Genomic DNA, 8,905 nt, shown 5'->3' with positions numbered 1-8,905 from the left:
GAGGATGCCGATGAGAGATCCCCAGCGGCGGATTGCAGGAAAATCATTCTGCACAGCCGGAACTTCTTAGCCTTGGGCCACAGACCACCACCATTCACTGCTACTGATGCGACAGCTCCACCATTTGCTGGACCCTCTTCCTCCACTGCTGCACCACCTACCCCTGCTACCACCACTGCACCTCCACCTGCCACAGAGCCCGTCTATCATCTGGTGCACCGCTTGTTCCGACGACTTGACCAGATGGAGCATCGCAACAAGCGGCGCTATGAGCACCTAAAGCTGATGATACGATCCGGTGACGTCTCCTCCGAGCCTGACACACCATCCGAGGCATCTGAGGAGGAGGCGGATGCGCCCGAGGCAGAGACCCATCCCCAGGGAGAGGCAGCACCAGCCGCACCACAAGCAGCGGTCCCACATCAGATTGAGGCTGCGGATCTTGAGATCCCGATCCAGTCTGCCCCACCTCTACAGCAGCCAGACCCTCAGCCCACCACCACTGAGACTCCAGCTACCATCCCTACCAGTGATGACACTCCTTCACACCCGGCTTGATTGAGCATCGAGGACAATGATTCTTTTTAAGTGTGGGGAGGTCGCTATCTCTGGCGTTTATTTTGGTGAACCACTACATACTTTTTCTTTTATTTTGGATATTTTTCTGTATTTTTCTTTTTACTGTTATTTTCTGAGTACTTATACATTGCTTTTATGTATTTTTACTCTATTTTCTGTATTTTTCATTCTTAGTTCATATTTTAGCCAGTTAGTTTATTTTAGTTATTTAGTTTAGTTTGCAATTCTGATTTATTAGTGGATTAATTAGTATAGTTTACCCTTTTTTTTAGCATAAGATAGTATAGTTTAAATTGAAAAATATAAAAAGGAAGTAAGCTAGGAAATTGAACATAACAGATTTAAATCCATAAACCTTATATATAGCATTACATGATGTAGTTAAGCTGACAACATTTCATCAAGGAGGAACATTAAAACTTTAAAAGCCACCCTAAATAATTTTTTTTTTTTGAGAATAATGGGAATTTTTAACTAAACCTGCATACAATATATAAATGATATATGATGCTTGAGTTAGAGAACACACAGCCTGTGAGTCTTGAGCTTAATTGTATGGTTGCATTCAAACCATAATTTCATTTCTGTGTGTTTTATTTCTTTTTATTCTGATGTTCTTTCCTTTTCTTTAATCTATATGTCCAATTATAGAATATAGAATAGATACATACCAAGAGAATGATTGAGGCCATCATTTGATTTTAGCTCACTTACCCCAAAAAAATAGCCTACCTTTTACATCACCCTTGTTAGCCCCCTTGAGCCTTTTAAAACCCCTTTATTCTATTTAGCCAAATTACTAGCCTTAAGCAGAAAAATAAAAGAAAATCCCAAGTGAATCCTTGGTTAGCTTAAGATAGAAAATCATGAATAGAGTTAAATGTGGGAAACCTTTTGGGAACATGGATGATAGAAACAAAAGGTAGAAAAGTTAAAAGGAATAAAATAAAATTGGGAAGCATACTCATGAGAAAATCTAAGTGATTCAATTACCATGTGCATTAAAAAAAAAAGAGAAAAGAAAGAAAGTTATTTTTCAGCATCTAAATAAAAGGGGATACAAAAGAAATTCCCCAATGCAAAATAAAAACAATGCACATGGGATAAAAATAAAAAGTGAAACATGAGCATGTAACAATAAGTGGGATAATATGGGAGAATAGGTAAAAGTGGAAGGAATACAAGAAGTTGGAGAAATTGAACAAAGAGAACAATCATAAACTGAAAATACCTCAATTATCATTAATTCAAATAACAGTCTGTAACATGGAAGAATTCTTAGATCCATATTTTATCTTCTGTTATGTTGATAAACCACTATTTTATGGTTTATCTTGTACTCAATTGAGTGGATTTCATCAACTCTTTACCCACTTATTCATATTATTTGCATGGCTTTACATTTGCCTTCCTAATTATGTGCTTTGATTGAAAACATGCTTCTTTGATCTTATATTTGCTAATATTAATTCTCTCTTATTACCATTAGATGCCTTGATATGTGTGTTAAGTGATTTCAGAGATTACAGGGCAGGAATGGCTCAGAGGATGAAAAGGAAGCATGCAAAAGTGGAAGGAATACAAGAAGTTGGAGAAATTGCTAAGCTGTCCAGCCTGACCTCTTCGCACTCAAACGGCTATAACATTAGCTACAGAGGTCCAAATGACGCGGTTCCAGTTGCGTTGGAAAGCTAACGTCCAGAGCTTCAATTTGATATATAATACTTTATAGTTTCCCTGATGCTAGGCGACACGACCGTGTGATCCATGCGGCCGCGTCGCAGTGACAGAAATCAGCGCATTAAAATTCGAAACTAGCGAATTCTGGACTGTTTCTGACCCAGTTTGCGGCCCAGAAAACACAGATTAGAGGCTATAAAGTGGGGGAATGCATCCATTCATAAAGAGGCTCTCATAATTCACTTTTCATGTTTTAGATGTAGTTTTAGAGAGAGAGGCTCTCTCTCTCTTAGGATTAGGATTTAGGATTTCTCTTAGTTTTTTAGAGTGACTCTCGATCCAGGTTCAATATTCCTTTTTCTTCATATTTCTCTTTTACTTTCAGATACTCTAATGCTTTTATTTGTATTTGACTTATGTTTCCCAATTGGCTTATGAACTTTTCCATGTTAGATTTTACTACTTTGAATGTATTTTATCTGAGGTATTCCAGATATTTGTGATTTTAATTTAGCTTTCTACATTCTTGGCTTTGGTTAAGAAATTAGTAACTCAGGATAACTATGTCCGGACTTCCAATTTCTAATACCTTGCCAAGAGTTTATTTTTATTGTTATTATTTTATTTCCTCTGCCATTTACTATTGTTGCTTCTTATCTTATACATTAATAAAACCCCAAAACATACTTTTTTTTCCATAACCAATAATAAGAACATACTTCCCTGCAATTCCTTGAGAAGACGACCCGAGGTTTAATACTCGGTTATCAATTTTAAAGGGGTTTGTTACTTGTGACAACCGAAACGTTTGTACGAAGGGATTTTTGTTGGTTTAGAAACTATATCTACAATGCGACTGTTTTTATGACATTCTTTACTGGCAAAAATCCTAACATCAAAATGGCGCCGTTGCCGGAGAATTGCAAACGTGTGCCTTATTATTGGTTATTGTAAATATTTGCTTTTTGATTTGTTTTTATTTTTATTTTTATTAAATTAAGAGGTTATTGATTTTTATTTTAAAATTTTTATTTTATCTTATCTTATTTCAAAAATCAAATTTCAAAATTTCAAAATTTCAAATTTCAAATTTCAAAATTTAATTTTCAAATTCAAAATTTAAATAACCTTTTAATTTAAATTTATTTTTATTTTTGTTTTTAATTTTTTAATTGCTACTATGAACTCTCACCCCTTTGGCTATGAGTCTGGTTACAATTATGTTGCAGGAAGAAGAAATTACAATGAGAACAGGCATCAAGGTTGGAACAATCAAAGATGGGAGGAGCCACAAGGATTTGATCAACCCTCATGGCAACAACCACCTCCAATGGACTATCAACAACCACCACCATATGCCTATGAACCCTTTCCTCAACACAACTTTGAACCACCAAACTCACAAGCCAACTACCACCATTCACCTCCATATGACCCTAACCCTCAACCACCATACCAACCACCTTATGAGCCATATGAACCATATATAGAACCACCGCAATTCCAATCCAATCACTCCCAACCACCACCACTTTCTTTTGTAGCATGTCCAAGTCCGGCAACCCGAGAAGCAGAGGATCGCCTAAGGGAAGCAGTAATTAAATTTCAGGCAACCGTTCAACAACTGGAGCAAGCATTAATTCAATGGGCTTCAGTAATTAAATTTCAGGCAACCGTTCAACAACTGGAGCAAGCATTAATTCAATGGGCTTCTAGACGCTCAGATATACAAGGGTCAACCACAGCCCCATGTGGACAATTTCATGAAGGGCGTAGCATGAAGGAGATACCAGAAACCCCAGTGGATAAGACAGAGAATGAATTCGTACTAGAACAAATAGAAGAAGCTGTCATTATTCAAGAAGAAGAGTGGGTTGAAGACTTAGGAGATGCAGAACCTCCATGGGAAAGTCCAGTCATAGAATCCCCCTTCCAAGACAGTTGAAATTGATGCTGAGGAGGGTGTACAACCTCCAAGGCATATCACAGATGAAGACTTGGAAGAGGTTGATCAAGTGATGGAGATTCAAGAAGAAGAAGAACAACCTTCCATGCCCTTGGAAAGCAATGAAGAGGAGATTAAATTGGAAGAGAGCTGCCAAAAGGAAGAGGTTGAAATTGAAGAAGCTTGCAAAGAGGTGGTAATTATCAGAGAAGAGCACAAGAGAGTGGAACTTGCAATTTCATTAAAAATACCTCCCCCTAAGTTGCCATCATCCTTCACAACATTCAAGTGGGTAAAATTCATATCCCATAGCTTTCTAATCCCACTTGAATATGGGCTACTGGAGACGGATGGTGAACTTAGAGCTCTTTGTGATATTAAGAGTAAGAGGAAGATGGCCAGTGGTAAGAATTGTCCTGCAAGGTTCATCATGGTTGGAAGCTTTAAGTTTAAACGCAAAGGTTGGTATAAAGCTCAACTGAATAGGTCTAGGAAGCTGTTTGGTCGCTGCAGTGAGAATTCAGATCACCTTTCACCCGGCTGGAAAAATACAGATCCCGACAAAAATGGGTGTAAAAGCAAGGTTTGGGATCCTGGAATCTGTTCTGACATCCAACACCCCGGGAGCCTAAGAATCTTTTTGAAGCTGCTCAAGGGTTTTATATGCCTAGTTTGGGACCCCGGAGGTTACTGGAATCACAAACACTGGTGGAGATTCCTGGATGAGTTCAAGCATAAGCCACCATAACAGGGAGCTCACCAAATGTCCAACTTAAGGACTTTAACTAAAAGTGCTAGGTGGGAGACAACCCACCGTGGTATGATCGTTCCTTTTTCATTTTTATTTAGTTTTATTTGTTTTTGGATTCTATTTTATTTTGTTATATTGAACCTAGAGTTTTGCATCACATTCATATTAACACTGCATTCTGCATCTTTTCAGATTAAAAAAAAAAAGGCGAGCACGCGACGCGATCGCATCAGCGACGCGTCCGCGTCGTAAGGAGATGGGAGACAATATTAATATGAACAGAGAGTTACGCAGGAGCAGCGCTGGAGGCGTGCCAATGGCACAAATCACCCCACGCGACCGCGTGCCCCACGCGGCCGCGTAACCAGGATTTCGACGTCAAAAGAGTGCATGGCCGAAAGTTGAGCTGGAATTGGGCTGGACCCGTGCTAGTAGCACAAGCCCTGCCATGCGAACGCGTCACCCACGTGTCCGCGTCATATTGGAAATAAGGCCACCCGCGCGATCGCGTCGACCACGCGACCGCGTCACCCTGGATTTTGGCAATACTAAGTTTTGAACAGAGAGTTGTGCGACCGCGAGGCTGCACTCGCGCCACTGGTACAAATCAAGTCACGCGATCGCGTGCCCCACGCCTCCGCGTCACCCAACCATATCGCGCACCACGCGACCACATCACCCACGCGATCGCGTCGCCAGCATCGCACAACCTATTCAGATTAGTGCCAATTTTCTTATCTTTTCTTTTCTAATCCTAATTTCTTCCTTCTCTCTCCTTTCTCACTTTCTTTTCTTCTTCTCATCCTTTTTCCCTCTCATTCTATTTTATTTAATTTATTTGCATACTTTCATTCATTGCATATTTTTAAAATTATTATTGGTGTTCAAATTTTCTTATTTAACTGTTGCATCTTCTCTTGAATTATTTTGGGTGCTTAGTGTCTTGTTTTATTCTGGATAGGTAATATTATTTATATCAATGCCAACCTTTTATACCTATATTACTTTTACATTGACATGAATTTATATTATCTCTCCTTACCCACACTCTCTTCCCTATTTTTGCAAATTTTTGCACTCTTGATTTGCCATGTACTTCTACTGTTTTCTCACTTGCATGTTGTAGCTACCATGTAATTGAGACCCTCATTCTTTGGCAATAACCCAACCATATTCTATTTATTCTATCTCTCTGGGTTACTGTTCCTCTTTTTCTCTTCTTTCAGGCTGGCCACCGAAGACGAAAAAAGGGAGAAACTTCTAAAAGGGAAGACAAACAAGTCCATCTGCACAATTCTTGAAGTAAAGCATCAGTTGGAACAACCCGTCCACCTGCACATCTCAGCATGCACCGAGGACGGTGCAATCTTTAAGTGTGGGGAGGTCGATACCGATCTCCGTGGGTTAGTACTTTCTTTTCAACACCAATAATCTTATTTTCTTTATTTGTTCATTGTTGCATCTGCATATTTGATTGCATATTTATTTGATTTTGTGCATTTAGTTACTACTTGGTTAAAATAATAAATTTCTTTTTAAGATCCTACTTTTGAAAAAAAAAATTCACTAATTTAAATAAAAATTTTTAAAAATTTTTATGTGTTAAATTTGTTTGAAGTTGTATTTGGAACATGGTTTTTGAGTCAAAGAACACACAACCTGTGAGACTTTGAGCTTATTTACATGGTTACATTATTTAACCATAAATATTTTATTCCTGTGTGTTCCCTTCTCTATGATTGTAATCAATATTTTGTTCCAACCTATATGTCCATTATTTAGTGTATTTACATGTTTGCATATGATTGAGGCCATTATTTGATTTTAGCTCACTTATCCCAAATAAGCCTACCCTTTAAATCACCCTTGTCAGCCACTTTGAGCCTTTTAACCCCCTCTTGTTCTGTATTTTACCACATCACTAGCCTTAAAGCAGAAAAACAATTAAATATCCCAATTGAATCTTTGGTTAGCTTAAGATAGTGTGTTAATTAAGTATGGGGAAACTGTGGGAACATGGGTTAATAAAGGAAAAGTATAATGTTTCTAATTTATTTGAATATCAGGAATTTGGGAACCTACTCATGAAAAACCAAAATAGAAAAATAATAGAAAATCCATGTGCATTGATAAGTTATGTTTGTTTCTCTAAATAAAAAAAAAGAAGAAAGAAAAAAAAGAAGAAAAAGAGAAAAATCCAAAAATACTCAATAAATAAGTAAATAAGGGGACAAAATTACCCCAATACTAAGTTTAATAAAAGATCAATGCACATGTGATAAAAATTAAAGAAAAATTTGGTACATGAGTATGGGAATTATACAAAAGTGAGAATTATGTGTAGCTAGGCATGAATTTAAAAGTATATAGAGTATATGTATATTTGGTGAGAGCTTAGGTTAATTGAAGATTCATATTATAGCTCACTTGGCCATACATATATCCTTACCTTTACCTCAGCCCTATTACAACCTTGAAAAGACCTCATGATGTTTGCATTAGTACATTAAATATTTGTTGATTGGTTAGATGAAGAACAAGGTTTAGAAAGCATGACTAGAGAAGAGTAGAGTGAATAACCCTATACACTTGAGAGATTAGAGTGATATACACTACCAGTGAGGGTTCAGTGCTTAATTCTATGTTCCCTGCTTTCATAAGCTATCTTCTTACAAGTTTACTTGTCTTTTACTGTATAATTTGAATTAGTGAAATCTGATTTATGTTTGTCTTGAAGAGCTTATTTACTTTTTAACCAAGTAGGTAGAATCATTTCACATTTAGTTGCATTCATATAGATAGGATTGCATTTCATACATTCTATCATTCCTCTTCATCTTTATAGCTTCTCTTGAGCTTAGCATGAGGACATGCTAGTGTTTAAGTGTGGGAAGGTTGATAAACCACTATTTTATGGTTTATCTTGTGCTCAATTGAGTGGATTTCATCAACTCTTTACCCACTTATTCATATTATTTGCATGGTTTTACATTTGCCTTCCTAATTATGTGCTTTGATTGAAAACATGCTTCTTTGATCTTATATTTGCTAATATTAATCATCTCTTATTACCATTAGATGCCTTGATATTTGTGTTAAGTGATTTCAGAGATTACAGGGCAGGAATGGCTCAGAGGATGAAAAGGAAGCATGCAAAAGTGGAAGGAATACAAGAAGTTGGAGAAATTGCTAAGCTGTCCAGCCTGACCTCTTCGCACTCAAACGGCTATAACTTTAGCTACAGAGGTCCAAATGACGCGGTTCTAGTTGCGTTGGAAAGATAACGTCCGGGGCTTCGATTTGATATATAATATGTTATAGTTCCCCTGATGATAGGCGACGCGACCGCGTGATCCATTCGGCCGCATCGCAGTGACGGAAATCAGCGCATTAAAATTCGAAACCAGCAAATTCTGGACTGTTTCTGACCCAGTTTGCGGCCCAGAAAACACAGATTAGAGGCTATAAAGTGGGAGAATGCATCCATTCATAAGAAGGCTCTCATAATCCACTTTTCATGTTTTAGATGTAGTTTTAGAGAGAGAGGCTCTCTCTCTTTCTTAGGATTAGGATTTAGGATTTCTCTTAGTTTTTAAGAGTGACTCTCGATCCAGGTTCAATATTCCTTTTTCTTCCTATTTCTCTTTTACTTTCAGATACTCTAATACTTTTATTTGTATTTGACTTATGTTGCCCAATTGGCTTATGAACTTTTTCATGTTAGATTTTACTACTTTGAATGTATTTTATCTGAGGTATTCCAGATATTTGTGATTTTAATTTAGCCTTCTACATTCTTGGCTTTTGTTAAGAAATTAGTAACTCAGGATAACTAAGTCCGAACTTCCAATTTCTAATACCTTGCCAAGAGTTTATTTTTATTGTTATTATTTTATTTCCTCTGCCATTTACTATTGTTGCTTCTTATCTTATACATTAATAAAACCCCA

The sequence above is a fragment of the Arachis hypogaea genome, chromosome 11 (genome assembly GCF_003086295.3).
Source record: "Arachis hypogaea cultivar Tifrunner chromosome 11, arahy.Tifrunner.gnm2.J5K5, whole genome shotgun sequence".
In the NCBI taxonomy this organism is placed as follows: domain Eukaryota; kingdom Viridiplantae; phylum Streptophyta; class Magnoliopsida; order Fabales; family Fabaceae; genus Arachis; species Arachis hypogaea.
Note: the sequence above shows the minus strand (reverse complement) of the source record.